This window comes from Furipterus horrens, unplaced genomic scaffold, assembly GCF_987537825.1.
Source record: "Furipterus horrens unplaced genomic scaffold, mFurHor1.1.pri manual_scaffold_1, whole genome shotgun sequence".
NCBI lineage: Eukaryota > Metazoa > Chordata > Mammalia > Chiroptera > Furipteridae > Furipterus > Furipterus horrens.
This window is the reverse complement of record NW_028327171.1, coordinates 80740319-80762198: the sequence shown is the minus strand read 5'-3', so window position 1 is coordinate 80762198 and position 21880 is coordinate 80740319.

Here is a 21880-nt window from a genome sequence, read left to right as displayed (position 1 = left end):
TTACATTGTATGTTGAAATAGGTAGAGAAGAATGCAGAATGAAGTGAGAAAGTGGAAGTGTATAGTGTTAGGGTTATATAACAGTTATATGCTATGTATTTAGTGTGAGAGGGGGAATAAACAAAACAGACAACCAACCAACCAACCAAACAAACAAACAAAATTAAAGAAGAATAGGAGGGAGAGGAGGTAGGAAACAGATAAAGATTTTTACTCTAGTACTACCTTTGTGCACTGTCCTCCTTTTTTTGCATCCACCCCTGGTCAAAATTCCATGGGTTTCAAATCTTCTTTTCTGGCTGGCTGGTTGTGAGGAGACCTGGCTGGTGTCTGTGGCTGCTTTTCTCTCACTCGTGGGCCTGCTGCAGCTTTCTGCTGTGAGCAGTACTGAGTTGGGTCTCTCCCCACTTCCTGTGGCACCGTCCAGCAATCTTCAGGCTTGTCTAGCCAGTGCACATGTCCCTAGTCCCCACCCAGCCTTGAGTCCTGTCTTTACTCTTCCTCCCAAAAGGTCTCTGTGCTCCAACCTGCAGCACTGGGCTGTGTCCGTCCCTGGCTAGCAGCATCTTATTGTTTGTCTGTGCATTCTGCTTGCCTGCCTGGGGTGCCTACTGAGTCTGCGTTTCCACTGCAGCTTTCATGTGTGGGCTCCTCTCCACGGCTCAGTTCTGCTTTTTTGTTTGGTGGAGCCGTGATGTGCATACCCATGGCACAGGGTTGCCAGCCCAGAGTTGCCAGCCCAGGGAGTCCCCACCTAGACTCAGTTCATATAATTTCCCACAGTCCAGGCTGTTCACACACCTCTGGCTGTTTAAAGGAAACCTTCTCATTGACTCCCTCCCGGACTTTGGTGGCCCCAGTGCCTATGACAGAGGGCAGTTTCTAAGCAGATCCCGGCCAATGAGCCAGTCTGCAGTTGCCCCTTTGGGGCGCAGTGCGGCAGTGGTGCTGGGCTGAGGGGGCCCAACGACTCCTTTTGAGAGCACAGGCGAACTTTCTGCCCTCTTTTATGCCACTCCCCCACTCCCTTCCCTGTTTGCGCTATCTGAAATCCGCACTCACTCACTCCTCTCCGTGTTTGTACTCCTAGTTTTTCCATGATGGGAGCAAGCAGACAACACTGCTACCTACTTTGCTGCCATCTTCTCCCCTCCTCTCTATATAATTTCTTGATAGCTACTGACCCAATGCAAAATCAGCACTTCCTGTTTTCGCCCACCCTGTTACCACTGTAACTCACAATGCCCTTTTGGATCATGTTTTACTTTCTTTCTATAAGGTCAAAACATGCCCACCATTTAAGAACTCATTTGACTGTCATTTTCATAGCCTCTGTATTATGAAGTATAAACACATACTTTATATTTTAATAAGTAGGGATGCTTGACACAACCCAGAATCTTCATATTTTACTACAATAATGAAGTTATTTTAATGAAATAGTTGCATAGTTGTTCAACTTTCCTTAATGTAATTCTTAAACATCTACTAAGACAGAAATAACCAAGTCTTCAATATATAATACTATCATATACATATCCCATAAATATGTACATATGCATATTTATGCATGACCATATCTAGAATATTTGTGTGTATATATTTAACAGGACCATTTCTGTAAAGAGATATTTCAAATTCTCATTGCATAAGTTTTGAAATGTGTAGCCAATTTGCAATCAAGTTTGTCATCAGAGACAAAACTATTATCAATCCTTTTTGTAATTTGAAAGCACTTAGGGCTCACTCTATGCATTATTATACAAACTTCCAAAATTATAAATCCTCTTACTCTTTGTTCTCCAACTCTTTGTTTATGTTGTTTAGCTTAGACTACACAGTGGACTGCAATTGTTAGTTACATCTCTGCCGATCCCCAGTCAGTGAGTGGCATAAGGACAAAATCCGATTTAAATTTGAGTCCTTAGTAGCTAGCACAGCCAGAGTTTAACTTGACAAACTTTGTGTTTTATAAATAAGAATTTGTGAGTGTAAAGAAGTTAAGTGCTTTGCCCAGAAAACAAAACAGCTTCTTGACAACCAGCTAGACTGTTGCTTTTTTTTTTTCCCCTAAACTAAACATTGATAATAAAGACACCGACAGAAAACTAAGAATGGTTTTTCATGTACTAAAGTCAGTCTTTTGACTAAGGTAGCCAATGTCGGACAACAGTAGTTAATAAAATTTGTATCTCCCACAATAATATCCACACTGTGGGTAATCACTATGGATAATACCCATAGTAAAGTAGTCTCCTGAAAACCACTATGTTGTAGTTAGAGCTCATCTGTCGTCAAATGCTATGTTAGAAGAAAAAGTGATTAATTTTAATTACAGAACATACTAAGTGTAATTATAAGGCTAACTTCCCCTCCTTAAATTCCATGCATATGTAGTAATGAATGTTGAAGAAAGCTGCACTCTAGTGCTGAATAGGTGGATTATTATATGATAGTGTTCTTTGAAATGTCTATGAGAGGTAGTAGATTATGCTGCCTCTCTGAGATGTTTTAAATCTGATTAATCCATGGTTATTTCATGCAAAATTTTCAGTTAAGGCCATTCTAAAGGCCCTGAATATTCCTTTTTCCAGCTGGCAGCATCCAGTTAATACTCCTTATGCCACTTTTCTATAAGAACTTAAAAATGCTATGCACTAGTTTTTAGTTATGCTTTCTTAGTCCCCATCAGCAAGGAAGTATAGAGGTGGATAAATTTCATTTTGTAAAGCGTAGGTATCACTGTTCACCAAAGTCTTATGTACTATTTTTATAAGGATTCCAGGGCTGGTGAAGAAATTATGGAGGATACAAACATCTCAGAAATCAGTTTAGTTTATTTTTATTGAATTTATTGGAGTGACATTGGTTAATAAAATTACATATTTCAAGGCTATAATTTTATAATACATCATCAGTATATTCTATTGTGTGTTCACCATTTACCCCCCTCCCCTTTTATCCTCTCCTGCTTCCAGTTTACTTTACAACCCACCTCTTCTCTACATAAATCAATAAGAAGGCTGGTATGCCATTAAGGGAAAGACACTTTATTTCCCATTTTGACACTGATATTTTCATAACCTTATTCTTTTTATCCCCTATGGCCCTTTCTAGAACTGGAAGCTGCACTGTCTTCTATAGGGGTTGTCTTTTTCTGCCTTTCCCCTCTGACTTTCACAAACTGAGCAGATATGCTGATTAACTTCAAATACACATCAAACATTGTCATTAAAAATCCATCAATGAAATAGTTTACAAAATTTTATTTGTCTTCCATAATTTGCCCATGGGACTTTTCAATTAAGAGGAAAGAATCTCATTTTAAAATACTGTAAAATTGTCTTAAGCTTCAGCACTCTGACAAGTTTAATCTAAATAAAGGTCACTGCTATGCTATTACAATAAGATTGCTGAGAAAGGCCAAGAGAAAACAAAATATGGAGTAGAATCTCTGGTCATAAATATCTTCATAAAACCTATTATCTTAATTAAAAAACCCAGGATATTACTATTTCATTTCTGCCAATAACAATAGGAATCTGAATTGGTTTAGATCTATCTTTACATTATCATAATTTATTTGGCAAAACATGAGCTTTATAGCTTTTCCAATAACTTCCAAATAGAAATTATAACTAAAAAGAAATATATGTATTTCTCAAAAACCAGGGCTGTGGAATATATAGTAGGAAACTTACCAGGAAATTTTTTTAATAGGGCCAAACATCTTTATAATGATTATCTTCCTTAAAAAAAAGCCCTATTTTGAAATTGCTTTATGATGTTGCAAAATACAGTATGCTTTAATAATGACTACTCTCAAGGAAAACTTATGTTAATGCAACTTGCCTTGTCCTAGATTTGTAAGAAATTTTGAAGCAAGGTTTACAGGTAGTTAACTAGTTTTAACAATATGATTCTAGCTACCATTTTGAAAGATCCTCAGTGTGTTTAAAATTGCATATTATGGGATAAGTTCGACTTTGGGAACTTAAAAGTATGCATTATGAAAGTAATGTTGAGAAGAAAGTTCTTTCTTCGTTAATAGAGATTATGCATTTTATGATGTTTCCTAAACATTAATTTTAATTAATACTTTAAAATTCTATGTATGTATTAGCCATATTAGCTATCTATCTTTATTATATAATGCTAGACAAATTGCTATCTTGATGTGTATTATTATAAACAATAAAATGTTAATTACATTTTTATGAATTTAAAAAGAAAAACTTGTTTTACTTTTAATGACTAATGTTGAATCTGGATCTGAATTTTTTTCTTCCTGACATTTTTATTTTCACAAGATGCCATTATCTGAACTATATCACATGAATGTTTTATTTTAGAGGAAAATGCATTTATGAAAGCAAGTTTGATGGTAAACTGACAAAATCAGGGAATGGAGTAACTATCAAGTATCTAAAACATTTTTTTTTAATGCACCAAACTTAACACTTATTTTAACATAAGCATTTTTCTAAAATTAATTTTGTTTTTTTATTCCTTCATATAAGTAATTTCCAAATGAAACCTTTTTCTTGATGCTTGAGAGTTATAATTATGGATGTTATTGTATTATTTTAAATAGACTACATTAAAATTACTGAGGTATATAAAACTATCTACTCTCACACTAAAAGGTCTTAAGCATGTATGATTAGAAAGTACTCTACAAGTTTTTCAGACTCTCTGGAATCTTCTTTAATGAGTTAATGCCAAAGTAACTTCCTTTTTGTAACTGGAAGAGAGTATCCAGCAGTCATTAACACAATGTAAGCTTTGCTACAGAAAAAACCGAGTTTGAGTACAGGGTATATACCATCAAACTTAATTAGATTAATAGTCTAATGAAACCTCAGTTTCATCATCAGTAAAATGGTGTCAGTAAGAGAATCTAACGTATAGAGTTGTACTGAATTTAATTAAAATAGAGCATGGGAAACTACTAGACTCACAATATACAGTCAATAAATGTCACCTATTGCTAATATTATGACTCTAAGAACTGTGTTTGTTAGATTGCACATTTGAGCTGAAATCTGATTTGAAAATTTCACTGTGCAAGAACTGGAATAAAACTATTTTGAACAAAGTTACAACTGAGAAATCCTAGCGTTAACGAGCATTTTTTTAGTCACAGAAATGAGTTCAGTATGCTTTTAGTAAAAATCTGAGATAAACTTGGCGATGTCATGTAAAGATCATTCAGGAAGGACCTGCAGATCCTGGTGGAAAACTTGATTGTTTTTTTTTTTTTTTTACCCTTAGTGTCGCAAGAAAATGTTGCATGAGTTTAAGTTGTGGAATGGTCATGATTTAATTTAGATTTTTTTAAAGAAATTACCCTAAGTTTTTTTTGTATAAGAAACTTTATGTAGATAAGAGTAAAGGTAGAAAGACAGTAAGACGTGCAGTATAAGTGAAAAAATGATGATGCATTTTAGGATGATTTTCATAGGGACTAAGAGAAACATATTTTCTTCTTATGTTCCATTGTTCAGATTCAATAAAATTTGGTTTCTGATTCTCTATGGGAAGTAAAGATCTATTTATATTTCCATGGTTGGGAGCTTTCCATGTGTCATTGTTATCCTATATAAATAAATGTATTTATATATCACTGCTTTATGATTACAACATCTCCATGTATTTGTTGTGGGTTTAATGTTGCTTTCCCTCCAAATTTATAGGTTAAATTTCTAACCCTCAGTACTTCAGATTATGACCTTATTTTGAAACAGGTTGATAATATAATTAGATAAGCTTAGATGAGGTAATTTTGGAGTAGGATGCATTCCTAGTTCAATAAAAGGGGTGTCCTTATTAAAAAGAAAAAACAATAAGAGTCATGTGAAGAGACATAAACACACATAGGTCGAATGCCATGTGAAGACTGGAGTTGTCTGCTACAAGACAAGGAACTACAAGAAACTACCAGAGAGGTCTGGAACAGATTCTTCCCTAATACCTGCAGAGAGGCCTTTCAGACGGCGCTTTGATTTCAAATGTGTAGACTCCAAAATCATGAAATAATAAATTTCTGTTGTTCTAAGCCACCTGGTATGTGGCATTTTATTTTGAGGAAACCAAGACAGAGAGGTTATATAATTAATCTAAGATCACATAGTAGTAGTAGAGTTGAGGTTTAACTCAACAATCTAACTCCAGAGACTGAACTCTTCAGAATGATGCTAAACTGTCCCATAAGATATCCTTTAAGTATGATAACTTATCTTCTGCTTCTATTTTTTAAATGATGCATAGTAATCAAGACTCTTCAGATAACTTGGAAATATTTACAAGAAACTTATATTTGATTTGATTAATTGGGCATTACATGTAACAGTAAAACTTCATTACTTGGAATATATAATAACCTTTACATTTATGATAATTTTTACATTTTATGAAAAAGCACATGTTAAATAAGTTTTGTTTAGGAGATATTTCAGGGTAGACTATCATTAATTAAATGTTAGGTACTCTCAAAAACTTAAGAAGTTGATTACTCTTAAATAATCTACTTTTAGATGTTTTTGACAAACCATGAAATTTAGAAGTCTTCTATGTCCTAATAGAATTGCACAGCTATTCTTTAATATGACATATAGATATGTGATGTACCAGGTACATGTAGAATGTGACCTATTTTTAATCATACTCTTATTTTTATGGCTATTAAAAGTTTAAACACAAAATATGCATCTTTCATTTCCATCACTATTGCTTGGAAGACAGGATCTAAATGAAATTTAAATGTTTAAAAGAACATTACAATGGCCTTGTGCAGAATATGCTTGTTTTGGGGGCTGTCTCAATTCTTTATTATCTTCTCATGCTGCAGTTTTGTTCTATAAAACTAAAAGATCATATTATATTAACATTGAGTTATATTTTTAATTACTCAACTTTAAAAATAATTTTATCTAAAGAATTCAAAGTGACCTTAACAGTAGCTTACTCAGAGACTTTTAAAAAGTGTTCTGATTATAGTGACAAAAGTAATCATCCATAAAGAAAATAATATCAGAGATCATGAAGTTATCTACTCCCACCATCTTATGGGGTAGAGGAGGAATTTGAGGCTCAAAAAGATGAAATTCTTGACTAAATTTCTAGAATGAGTTAGTGGCACAGCCTCCTATAATAATGGTATATTTTTTCTTAACTGTCAGATTTTGCACTTTCCAGTACATTATGCTGCCTGTCATGACTTTACTATATTAAGAAATGTTTTTAAAATATTTTTCTATATCCTGTCTACTTGTATCATGTATTCCTATTAGAAGATGCCCCAATGGTTAGCATTGCTATTTTAAAATATTCAATTCCTTAAACATTGTTTTTATATTTACACTACAATTTTATAATTTTGTTTTTCTTGAGAATGTATTTTTTTGTATGATAAATTTATCCTAAAATAAAAATAATTACCTTTTCTTTATTCCTACTTTTATATCAATTACTCTTGAGATATGCTTCCTAATTAGTATATGGTTGTCACCTAATTAGCTGAACTCTAATTTTGATCTGTCTATTCACTACCTTTTCCTTGAATGAGACAAGCCCTCGGGACATGAAAGCTTACCATCATAGTTTCAGACTGCGAAGGGTTATGGTTCACATAATCATGAACTTCGTATTTGTCATTCTGCCTTTTTCATGCCTCTTGCTAGGAAAATACTAGTTGCTACAAAAATATATTTATTTTCCTTAACCTTTCTGACTCAAGCCAGCTCATAATTGCCCAAACTAGATCATAGTCACAGGTGCACAGTTTCTAAGTTGACAGCAAAAACAGATAGTATAATTTTAATTACTCCATATTGACTGTATTTTTTAAGGAAAAAAGTGACAAAGGATAGTTTTTAGGGTATCTCCTCTTCCCATCTATATGTTTAAAAATGATTCCAGCCCTGTTGGGAAATAATATATGTAAGAAGCTGGATAATTGTGTTGGGACATCTAGAATTGGATGTTTAGACTTAAATATAGTGATGGGGCCATCTCAATTTCAGTCATGCTCTCCATTGTCTGAACATGTTTCTTATTATTTGATTCGAAAAGTTTAATCACTTTCAGCATAGCACCTTTCAGCAGCAACATGGCTCTCCATTCCTTGTCAGGCTATACAAAATTATAACTGGAGGTAGGTCAATTAAACTTTTAGTTATGTGTCTGGAAATATGTCATATAAGTGTGGGTAGTGGCCCAGAAACAGCAAATTGCAGTTAAATAGATAATTATAGACTTTTGTAAATCTTGTTATTTTTCTTTGTAGTTATTCATATGCTTGACTGAATGAGAGCCTTATCTCTCTTTTTAGAACATAGCTGAAATCATCTAAGAAAAAAGAGACAATACATCAGAATAAATGTCCCATAAACATTATGATTATTCTGTAGAATAATGTATTTTCCTTAACTACACATAAAGTCATAGAGACTATTTTAACAATTGAAAGAAATATTATTTAAGGCACACCAATGTGCAACTTGGGAAACTAATAATTGTGGGTCACATTATCTTTAAAACAGAATGTTTATCGGGGAGAAGTAGTAGCTTGACATCTTTTCATATTATGCCAAACCCTTAGCAACACAAGTGATTTTCAGCAACCTTAGGGCATGCCTCCTCTCAAATTTCAGAAAAATAATGTTTTCATGGCAAAGTAATGAGTACTCACTAAGCATTCAGAAAACTCTTCCTAGTTCATTATCTGATCTGTCTTTATGAGTGCTAGTCCTTTATTCATTAATATATTTGACATTGCCTCTCCTAGAAAATGAAGGAATTTTTTTTGCCAGTTAAGTTGTTAGCTAATCACATGATTAAATGAAGCCCCCAAACCAGAGTCACATTAAGGCTTTTAAAGAGTACATCAACACCTACCAAAAACACCTCAAAATTTTGTGTTCCCACATTCTCTCCTCAGCCAACTAGGATTCGTAAGATTGAGGAGGCAAGTCTCTGAATATGTTTGAATATCTGTGTTTCTGTTCACCTTATATACTATTACCCAAGATACAGTCATTATATTGAAAATAAATCAGGAAATGCAGATGATAAAAGCACAAGGAAAAGGAGAAAGAAAAATATACATTATCCCAAATCCAATCATACAAAATTGAACTCGTCATTTTGTGTAAATTCTTTTAGATATTTTTGTCCATTATTTTATCTGCATTATACTCTTGGCATCGTGATACACTCTATTCCATAATCTTCATTTGAAACTAAATATATTACTTTTACTCTACCAAGGAGCATATAACTCCATACTCATTCTGCAATGATGTATATATTTTAAGTCTTAATACTAAGGCAAAAAATACAAAGCAGCAGCCAAAATGGGAAGATAAAGAAACAAACCCCAAATGAAAGAACAAGATAATTCTCTAGAAGAAGAACTAGATTTAATGGAGGCAAGCAATTTATGAGATAGAGAGTTTAGAGTAATAATTATTAGGATACTCAACAGTAAGAAAAAAATACATAGAAACCATAAAAATAGAATAAAGAATGCAATATATGAAATAGATAATACACTGAAAGCAATAAACAGTAGGTTAGATGAAGCAGAGCAAGGGTCCTCAACCTCCTTACACCCAGTTCATGTATGCCACTTGCATTGCCACCTGAGCTCTGCCACCTGTCTCTCCCCCTGCACCCTGGTCCATAGAGAAATTATCTTCCACAAAACTTGTCCCTAATGCCTAAAAAGTTGGGACCACAGAAGCTGAGGATTACATCAGTGATTTAGAAGACAAGGTAGAAAAAACGCCCAAGCAGAACAGAAAAAGAAAACTTAAAAAACCATGGGGAGAACTCAAGAAACATTCTGGACAACATGAAGTGAAACAACATCTGCATCATGGGACTACCAGAAGGAGAAAAGAACAAGCATGGGGTTGAGAAATTATTTGAAGAAGTAATAACTAAAAACTTCCTTAATCTGGTGAAAGAAAAAGACACACAAACCCAGGAAGCTCAGAAAGTCCCATACAAGTTGGAACCAAAGAGGCCTACACCAAGATACATTATAATTAAAATGACAAGGCTTAAAAACAAGGAGAGAATCCTAAAAGCCATAGAGAAAAGCAGGTAGTTGCATACAAGGGAGCACTAATTAGACTGCCATTTGATTACTCAACAGGAATTTTTCAGGCCAGAAAGGAGTGGCATGAAATATTCAAGGTGATGAAAAGAAAGGACCTACAACCAAGGCTAATTTACCCAGCAAGAATATCATTTAAAATTAAAGGAGTAATAAGGAACTTCCCAGACAAGAAAAACCTAAAGCATATTTTTAACACCAAATCCGTACTGCAACAAATACTAAGGGCTTGCTATGCTAGAAGAAGAAGGAGAAGGAGAAGAAAAGAAGAAAAAAAGAGGATATTAGTTTAACAATAAAATAGCACTAAATATGTATCTATCAATAATCAACTTAAATGTAAATGGCTTAAATGTTCCAACCAAAGGACCTAGTGTAGCTGAATGGGTAAGAAAATAAGACCCATATATATGCTGTCACCAAGAGATCCATCTTAGATTGAAAGATACACACAGAATAAAAGGAAAGAGATGGAAAAAGTTACTTCATACAAATAGAAAGGAATAAAAAGCTGGAGTAGCAGTATTTATATCTAACAGAATAGACTTTAAAACCAAGGCTATCAATGATAAGAGACAAAGAAAGACACTATGTAATGAAAAAGGCAACAATCCAACAAGAGGATATAAGCCTAGTAAACATTTATGCACCCAACATAGGAGTACCTAAATATGCGATGCAAATCTTGATGGACATAAAGTGAGAGAGTGACAGAAATACAGTTATAGTGTGGATCTTAACACCTCACTGACTGCAATGGATAGACCTTCCAGACAGAAAATCAACAGAAAACAGTGGCCTTAAACTAAACACTAGATCAAATGAATTTTAATTGACATTTTTAGAACAGTTCCTCCCAAAATAGTAGAATATACTTACCTGTCAAGAACACATGGAATGTTTTATAGGATAGACCACATGTTAGGACACAAAACAAGTCTCACTAAATTTAAGGAGATTGAAATTATATCAGGCATCTTCTCTGACCACTGTGCTATGAAACTATAAATCAACATAAGAAGAACACTAAAAAGCATGAAAGACATGGAAGTTAAATAGCATATTATTAGATAATGAATGGGTTAACAATGAGATCAAAGAAGAAATAAAAAGATACCTTGGTCATAAATGGGTGCTGGATTTTATCGAATTCTTTTTCTGCATCTATTGATACAATCATGTGGTTTTTATACTTTATTTTCTTTATGTTGTGAATCACGTTTATTGATTTGTGAATGTTGTACCAACCTTGCGTTCTCAGACTATATCCCACTTGATGACAGTGTATGTTCTTTCTCATGCGTTGCTGCTTTTGGTTTGCTAATATTTTGTTAAGGATTTTAGCATCTATGTTCATCAGGGATATTGGCCTATAATTTTGTTTCTTTGTAGTGTCATTATCTGGTGGAATTAGGATAATGCTTGCCTGATAAAATGAGTTTGGGCGCCTTTTCTCCTCTTGAATTTTATGAAATAGTTTGAGAAGGAGTTCTTGGAATGTTTGGTAAAATTTACCTGTGAAGCCATCTGGTCCAGGGCTTTTGTTCGTTGGTTTCTTTTTTATTACTGCTTCAGTTTCACTAGGTGTGCTATGTCTATCCAGGTTCTCTGTTTCTTCCTGATTTAGTTTTGGAAGATGGTATGTTTCTAGGAATTTATCCATTTCATCCAGGTTGTCCAGTTTGTTGGCATATAGTTGTTCATAATATTTTCTACAATCCTTTATTTTCTTCTAAATTCACCACAGAGAATATTTTAAAAGATGTATACTCGGTGTCTAAACTAATAAAATCAATAATGTTAATATTTACCAAGTACATTAAGAAAGTGAAACTGGCATTTTATTTTTCTGTAAGTACATAGATTTGAAGAATACAGTGATTATGAGTACAGTTTGGGAATACTGCTGTAACTTTTACCCAGCATTGCTTTTGGACCATCATTGCAAAAGTTAGCATAGTGTAAAAAACAAATAATATCTTAGTATTGTCATGAAAATAGTTTCCAGCTTGGGTCTTCCCAAAAGAAACTTCGAATCATCTATCAGTCAGCAAACCACACTGTATACCACTGACCTAATGTGAATAACTTAGTCATATAGTCCATGCAGTCTGAAGATTCATTGCCTCACCAAATATTTATTGAGCACACTTCCAGTCTGTGGGGATATATAAGTAAACAAAACAGTAAGTTTTGTCTTTAAAAATGCATGGATAATCATCATATATTGAATAGAAGCTAATCGGAAATATTGTAGAATATTGCAGATGTGTTTCCTAATAAATTGTTTTCAATGGAAACTTCAAATTTACGTGGGTCTTTTAAAAGAAACCTTGTAATTGGCTCATTGCTAATGAACTTTTGCTAGATAAATAAATATCTCTGGTATAAACTTTACTGAAATAGAGCTTTCAACCTATGAGCCCTCCTTAAATGTTTTTACTTAATTAACTGTTTAGAAATATAATAATCTGTATTATTGTGCTGCCTAATTTTTAGAAAGTTAATACCATTACAGTTTTCTCCATTGATATAAATAAAATGGCTTAATCAAACACCACCAAAGATTCATAACATCCTATTGAGATTCAAACACTGAAATAAAACTGAATAACCTAAAATTGAAAATGTATTAGCAAAATTATGATCCATTTACTGAGGAAAATTGCAACAGTAATTCTCAAGCATTGTAAGAAGTTCTGGAATAATTAGTGTAAGGCCTGTAAACACAAATCTAAGAATGAGATGGCTAGCACTAAAGATAAAGAATGATATAAACTTATAATATTAGCGTATTGGCAGAAATAAAATAAAAACAATAAACAAACTTATAATAGAAAAAAAAAGACAACTTATTGATTTGACAAATTACCTAGGTATCTATCCCCATAAGTGATACTTAACCTAAGCAAAATTAATGAAAAGAGAATCATGCATTATATTTTGAGAATCAATGTAAAAGAAAGAATAACCAACATACACATATGTAAAAACTACCTGGTTACTTACAAAACACACACACAAAACAAACAATCAGATTATATTCAGGCATTAATCTCTGAAAGACTAAATGTCAGGAAAATGTTGATCAATATTTAGAGGTTTTAAAATTAAATTATATCAGTTATTAGTCTCTCAGGAATTCTGATTCTAAATACAGTATTGGGTACACAGAATGATCTCAACTTTGTACTAAAAAATCAGGCCAACTTTATCAATACAAAATGTGCATCAAGAATTTTGTATCCTGGCCCAAGAACTTGACCTTTTTATGTGCTGTGGCAAATACAGTATTCCCTCTCTATATTGCGGTTCACTTATCCTGACCTCACTGTGTCGCGGCATTTTAAAAAATATTATATTTAATCATTTATCGCGTTTTTCACTATTTCGTGGGATTTTGTGGTACTGTATACATATGTTGTTAAAGTTACGTAGGTTTAAGAGTGTAGAATATGTTTAAGAACATAAGTAGTGTTTATAAAAGGGTGGAAAATGTTAATAAGGGAATTAATGTTAATGTTAATGTTAATTCTGGGAAAGGTTAAAAGTGACTGGGGATGGTTTATAAGTTTGTGGGAAGGGTTTATAAAGCCTTAAAATATATATAAATACTAAAATAAATGTAAGGTTCCTACTTCACAGATTTTCACCTATTGTGGGAGAGTCTAGAATGTAATACCTGTTATCGTCGGCAGCCGTCCGTCTCGAGAGACGATGGTGTAGCTTCTTAAGAGTCTATCTGCACCGCCGAGAATGGCTGTGCAGTCCGACTCAGGAGTGACACGGTATCTGTCTCCTCCCGTGTTGAATCAACATCTTGCGATGACCCTGGAGTGTCCTCTCCAGTGAAGCTACTAAGCCTGGGCAGGGTGATATGGAGGGCCAGCTGTTGCCCATGCAGCAGACCCCCCCTCTCTTCGCAGCTGAAGGGTCCAAGGGAAAGACGGAGTCAATACAGCTTGGCTTCAGGTGCGCCGCAGGAGTTGCCGGTGTTGACTACAACGTCAAACCGCCTTAGGGACTCTGGCTCCGGATTTTCTGTCGGGGTTTACTCCCTTAGCCTTTCCCCTGAAGAGGTATGCCGCAAGGCAGCGGAGGTTTTTTGGAGTCAGAGTTTTCCTTCTCTGATGTACCCTGACTGGAAGATCGAACCAGCGACACTTAGCTCGCAGGCCGACGCTCAATCCACTGAGCCAAACCAGCCAGGCACAATACCTGTTATAAGAGAGGGAATACTGTACATTCTGATTTTCCAGAAGAATGCCTCATAATTTGTAAACCTGGTGATATTAAAAATTCAGATTATTTTACTATCTTCATATACTCAGGTTATATTTTCTTCAAACACATTTTTCTTTCTAATTGGCTGCCAATGTAAGATAACTATGTAGAGAATATTTTCTAGCTGGAAAACTTGTGTCTAGATTTCCTTTGAAGTTACAACTTTGTAATTCTTGAATGTCAATAATTTGGCACATGATTTATAAATCAATATAAAATGTATTTTAAAAAGAAACTCAATACCTAAGCATGGAGATATTCTTAGTTTGTGAGAAAATTCTGTGTCTAAAAGACTTAGGACAGAACTTTTAACTGAAATATTTATTAATGGGTATAAGGCCTCCACAGAGCCAACTAACTGGTTTTACTTTTCATACTTAAAATTCTACTTTAGAAATTAGGTTACAAACATTCATTTCTTTAATTTTCGTAGTAACTACAGGAGAAAGTGCTACTTTTTCTACATTTTATGTGAGATAATTGAGCCTCCATAAAGACAGAAAAATTGATATTATTCATAGTTTGTTGTCTTGAAAGTCTCCTTAATTAGCATATTTTATAGATATTTGTGCAATATAAAAGCAATATAAATTCATTTTTATGTAAACTCTACCACTGCCTTTAAAATCCTACTTTGGAAAATTGAAATTCATGGTACTCATTCTAATTCCTGGCATTTGCCTACAAAGCAAATCACGTAAACATATTATGAATGTTTAAAATATGTTATGTCTTGGAGAAAATAATATAGAGGTTCCTCAAATTTGATGTATAATGAAATTTCGTGAATCCCAGATCATTCCAGCAACACTTTTATTGCCTCAATTTCTCCTAGACATACTCAATGAATGAAATTGAAAATAATGGAAGTCGCAATTTTCTTACTGGTATCATCAGTGAAGCATCTATCATGTGTAAAAAATACAATAAGCTCAGGTTTCTTAAGTAGGAAAATATAGTTTATTTTATGCACACTGCAACAATGAAAAGGATACAATAGGAAAGCTCTGAAAACAGAATTTTGAAAATGCCAGTGCTTTGATTAAAGCTCAAAGTTCTAGATTAGTTCACTGTGGCATCTTTGATTAAAGCTCAAAGTTCTAGATTAGTTCACTGTGGCACTTGTATCTTTCCTCTGAGTAATTTCTCCGGTTTTTAGAAATACAGCCCAGTTTTTCAGCTGTATGGCTTTCTTCTTTTCTTTCTTCTTCTTCTTCTTCTTCTTCTTCTTTTTTTTTTTTGGTAAGTACTTGATGAACCCAAACCCATGCAGAGTTAACTACAGAATTAAAGGAGACTAATTACCCCTTGGATAGGGGGAAAATTCATTGAGTTACATGTTGGAAAATACGGATACTAGACTTGTTATATTTTGTTTGGAAAAAAGAAAAGAGAACTGGAGCTGAGTACACATAAGAAATTAATTTTTTTCTAAAACTAAAGCTTTATATAAATGGAACAAGTGAACCTTGCTATCACATCTTATATGGTTTAAATAAGGGGCATTTTGAGGTGGGACAGGTGAAGTCAGAGAAAATTGTTCTATCATATATTATAGTTTTCTGTATGAGTTATATTTCTTTTCTGTGGGGATAAGATGGAATTGTTTACTTGTGTTCATGTGCAAGAACTCCTTGGTAAAAACCATATGAAAAAAAAATTTTTTTTTACCTTGAGAAAAAATGAATGTGTATCAGTTACTTACAGCTGCATAACAAATTATCCCAAAACCAGTGACTAAAGATAATGATAAACATTATTATCCTCATCATTTCTGAGGGTCTGAAGCACTTTGGCTGGACAGTTCTTGAATTGGGTTGGGGCTGTTAATGAACATTAATGAGAATTGCAGTCTTCTGAAGAGTTGACGGAGGCTGGAAGATCTGCTTCAGTGTTTACTCACATAGGTAGCTTGTAAATTGGTATTGACTATTGTTGAAAGGTCCTAGTTTCTATACAAGTGGGTTTCTGTTCAGGGCTGTTTTGATGCCCATATGTCATGTTGGATGGCTTCTCCCAGAGCAAGTAACACAAGTGAAAAAGGCAGAAATTTTAATGTACTTTTGGATCTAGCCTCAGAAGTCACATAGCATTGTGTTCACAAAATCTAATAATTCTACAAGTCAGCCTTGTTCAATGTGGGAGAAAACTGCAGAAGCATGTAAATACATGATGATAGTCATTGGAGACCATCTTGAAGAATGGTTGACCCAGTCCATTTCCCAATAATTCATGCCTTCATGCCCACCCCCTCATGCAAAATCTACCTCTTTTCTCTAAAGGCTCTCCAAATTCTCATCAATTTTCAACATCAGCTGAAATATGGGATCTTGTCTTTGATATCAGGTTTAAGTGTGGGTACGACATCTCAGGTATGGTACCTAGAATGCAGGTCCTCTCCATCTAAGAACCTGTGACGTAAAGGCGCACATTATTTGTTTCACTCTCTTTTGCAACCCCCAAACCCAATATAAAATAATGTAATAGGCATAGAATACTGACACAGACCGTATTCATTAAAAGGGAAAATAGAAAACACAGTAGTCACTGTTCCATAATATAATTCTGAAATCCATAATTCATGAAATCCAGAGTGGCATATATTACCAATTCATAGATTAGAACTTAAAGTCTGAGAATGATATACTGTGGCACTTGAACCTGCCCTTTGAGTAGTTTCTCCTTTTTCATGAAATATAGCCCATGTTTTCTGAGTGGCTTTCTTCAGCTTGATCAATGCCTACAGAATTTTTGGTGTCTAATAGACTTTTTTTGTTTCTTCTTTTCTTTTTTAAATTGAGATATACTTGACATAAACATTGTATAAGTTTAAAGTGTACAGTCTGTTGATTTGATAAATTTATATATTGCAATATGGTCATAATAACATTAGTTAACATGTCTACTGTGTCATGTAATTATACCTAATATAATGCCCTCAAAGTCCATCCATGTAGTTGCAAATGGCAGGAGTTCCTTCTTTCTCACTGCTGAAAACAGTATTCCATTGTGTGTGTTTGTGTGTGTGTGTGTATGACACTTCTTTACCCATTCATTCATTGACAGGCATTTCGTTTCATTCCATATCTTGACTACAGTGCATAACGCTGCAATAGATATGGGAGTGCAAATATCTTTTTGATATTCTGTTTTCATTTCAATTGAATATATATACATAGAAGTGGGATTATTGGATCATATGGTAGTTTTTTGTTTGTTTGTTTGCTTTTGAGGAACCTCCATATTGTTTGTAAAACTCTAGAAGAAAACATAGGGTAGAGTCTTCTTGAAATTGGTCTTGGCAATAAGTTTTTTAACATAACACCAAAACAACAAGCAATGAAAAAAAAATTAAGTGGGACTACATCAAACTAAAAAAGCTTTTGCAGAGCCAGAAGAAACAATAAACAGTGAAAAGGCAATTGACAAAATAGGAAAAATATTTGCTTACTAAATATTGGATAAATGGTTAATATCCAAAACTGCTAAGTAACTCATACAACTCAATAAAAAAATAAAATAAAATAGTCTGATTAAAAAATTAGCAGGAGGAACTAAATATAAATTTTTTTAAAAAGACACCCCAAAGCTCAACATGTACATAAAAAGATGCTCAGCATCAGTAAGCATCAGAGAAATGCAAAACAAAACCATGATGAGATAGCACTTCAGACCTGTTACAATGCTATTATTAAGAAGAGATATATTTAATGTTGACAATGATATGATAAAAAGTAATCCGTTGTGCACTGTTGATGGGACTTTTTTTTATCTTGTTTAGGTCTCCTATGAATGTTTTGGGGTTAAATTCACTAAGAAGAAATCTACACTTTTAAATTGCTTTGAGATAAATATTTTCCTACATGTGACTTTTCTTAGGCTGCTGAATGATACTGCATTGTGTTCTAAGAAGCTATTATTTGGCCTGTCTGTTCTCTGAGGCACTGTCCTAGATATGTGTGAGTTTTTAAGAAATAATTTTATAGTCACATCCTTGGTTTTATTATTAGACTCTTTTGGTCTAACAATATACCACAAAATAATAACCTAAAAATGTCCTTTCCTATTTCCTAAAATCTGTGAATGTAATTTTACATGGCAGAGGGACTTTGCAGATGTGACTAAGTGAAAGGTCTTGAGATGGGGAGTTGATTCTGGATTACCTAGATGTGCCGAATATAATTACAAGGAATCTTATAAGGCATCCAGGAGAGTCAGAGTCAGAGAAGGGAACATGATAACATAACCAGAGGTCAGAGTGATGTAGTCATGAGTAATATTGTAAAAGGCAAGGAGCCCTAGAGCTCTCTCCTAGAGCTCTCCCCTAGAGCCCTCCAATGACATGTGCTCTGGTACACCTTAATTTCAGACCTTTAAGATCTATTTTGGACTTCTGAATTTGTATTGTTTAACGCCTCTCTGTTTATGGTAACTTGCTACAGCAGCACTAGGAAATGAATACAACTGTATTGTCCTGAATATACCTTAGATTTGGTTTTCTCCAGAAGACACTGCTTAATTTTAAACAACCTTGCCACTTGGAGACTGGGAATTTTCAAATCCAGAAGGTTGTTGCTCTCTTATGTTCAACAATTCTTTTCTCAAAATTTTATTTCTTTATTTTCTTGCATTTTACTGTAAGTATCAAGGAGAAACTAGATAACACTCTGCTTGGAAGTATCCTTATTTGATCACACAATATATTATTTTATTATTTTCAAATTATAATAGACACAATTTCTGCCACTATACACTCTTCTGCTTTCATTTTTATGACTTATTATGAATAAATCACTCAGACTTATGTGAAAGTTTTAATGAATAAGTTAAATTTTGTAAGAAATAGTTTCCAAAACAGTGGGACAAAGTATGCACTATAGCTTTATATTTTGTAAAATTATAAAATAATAAAGAATTCAAACTAATTTAGCAATTAAGTTTCAAAACTAAATTATTAGAATTTAAAAATAAGACCTATTGATAAATACATGACAATTTATATGATGGTTATGTTGATTTTGTCATTACAGTTTATCAAATATTTTATTTATATTCTGTTTTGCTATAGTTAATAAAAATTTAAATTATTTAAGTATTTGCTTTCTTTACTATTATATTGGATTACATCTGCAGTGCATTTTTAAAGATATGATTAAATCATATTTCAATTTACACATTAATAGTATTTAAAATATTTCTTAATTTTTAAACCTTACCTGAGGATATGTTTTTATTGATTTTAGAGAGAGAGGAAGGGAGAGGGAGGGAGAGAGGGAAACATCAATGTGAGAAAGAAACATCTATTGGTTGCTTCTCACATGCCCAACAAGGGATCAAACTGGCAACCTAAGTATGTACCCTAACTGGGAAACAGACCTGCAAACTTTTGTTGTATAGGACAATCCTCTAACCAAGACACTTGGCCAGGGCTACAATATTTCTTAGCATGACATAAAATAGATTCTGTAAAGCATGGACATTTAATTTAATTTTATTCATTTGATTATATGCATGTGTCTTTGAGCTGATTCATTATGATACAGTACTTTGGAAAAAATAAACTTGGAATTATGCTTGCTTGGTAAATATGTGACATTAAATATGTGTAAGTATAAAATACAAATTTTACTAAGATGAGACATTTGAATTAGTATAAAGGAAGCTTTTCTTAAAATTGTTATACATACTCTGATTATTATTATTTTTTTTTTTGGAAAATTTTTACTAGTCTTTTTTCTTACTATGTTTCTCATATAATTCATCTCAACACTGACAGAATGTATTCAAAAGTAGAATTTATACATTATATTTTTTCCTAAACTGGGAAGACACACAATAGAGCATGATTTTATTTTACTGGTCACTGTTATGTGTATGTATACTCAGCAAACACCTAGCTATCTGATGTAACTTCTACATTCTCAAAAAGCCAACCTGCTACAGATGATCTCACTTGCTAGACTGATATTCTGTCCCCATTTCCTGCTCTAATCATTAACCTGTAAGACTAGTTATTTTGTCACTGGATATGTGAAAAGAGATACAAACATGGCATCAAGATTTTAAAAATATCCAGCCACTAGCAACAATGAGTGTACCATCCTGAATTAGTTGATCACGAAGGGGTCAGGGCCTGAATGAAATGTAATACAGGCTAGGTGAATTTACCGTAGTAGTTAAGTAGTGTTGATCAAAAATTGCTGATTTGCATGGACATAGTGCAGGAAAAGTGTAGACAGCAAGAGGTCAGGGTGAGGACACTCAGTGCTTCTTCAGGTGGGATCCAGGGTTGCTGGAAGGGAGGCGAGAGGGCACTGCAAACAAACTTGGCCTATTTCAGAATTTTGCCTACAGCTGTAATATACCAGTGTAAATATCTCCATTACTGGTTTGTGCCTGTCACACCTATTATTTTGGCTTGTCATCATTACAGTCTGCATTTTTTCTGTGTGAGAAAAATAAGATGCTTCTAACTTCCCATTACTATGCTCTTTAAAAATCTCTTTGCTTTTCCTTCATCTCTGATTTGGGCCTTTAATTGCCCCTCTGCGTTTCCTCCACTTACATACATTAACATTTAACATTATAATTGACTTCTACTCTTTTTCCAACTAGCTGCTCTCATTTCTCCCTTGTGATTCCCCACTTAAATATAAACACCTATTGGCACCTGTGATTTCTGCCTATTTGAAAAAAGAAAAATAATAATCTATAGGTAAATATAAATTTCTAAAAGCAATGCAAATACCAGTAATCAGTGGAAAGAGCCACATGGTTGCTGAGTGCCAAGTATAAAATAATTGAATGTGTAACTAAGAAAACAGACAAATTTACATAGTTTTATAAAGATATATTTATTTGTTTCCTAGCTAACTCAAATATGCTAATTCTGATATGAAAATTCCATTAGAATGAACCAACCATAGATAATCAGAATCTGAGTATCATCACATCAGATTATGTTCTAGTTCTGATCATTTTAGAATATGGATAGATAAATGACCTGTTCACCAAAACATATTTCCTCTGTTCTATTTTTTGTTTAACGAAATGTCAAGTAAAACATTTTCTTTTTCTAACAGTGAGAGTTAATTTTAAGAAGGACTCATAATGTGTGGAAAGAACACCTCAGAAGTGCGACCACACAACTGCTCACAACAAAGCCTGTAACTCATACTTGATTTTTCTCCTCATCTCCTCATTGATCTTATTAGCAGGTCCTTTGGCATTATTTTTGATATATTTTAAATCTATCCATAATTACATTTGAATATCCCTAAATTTTCTCTAAAATCTAAATTATTTCAAGTCACTATCCTGTTCAATGAATTCTCATTAAATTAAAAGAAAAAAAAAATAAGCTACTTATCATGACCAACAAAGTTTAACTGACCTATCTCTCCTTTAGCTACAATTTCATCCCTTGCTTACCAATCTCTAGCTACATATGTTTTATTTTCCATCAATTCTCAA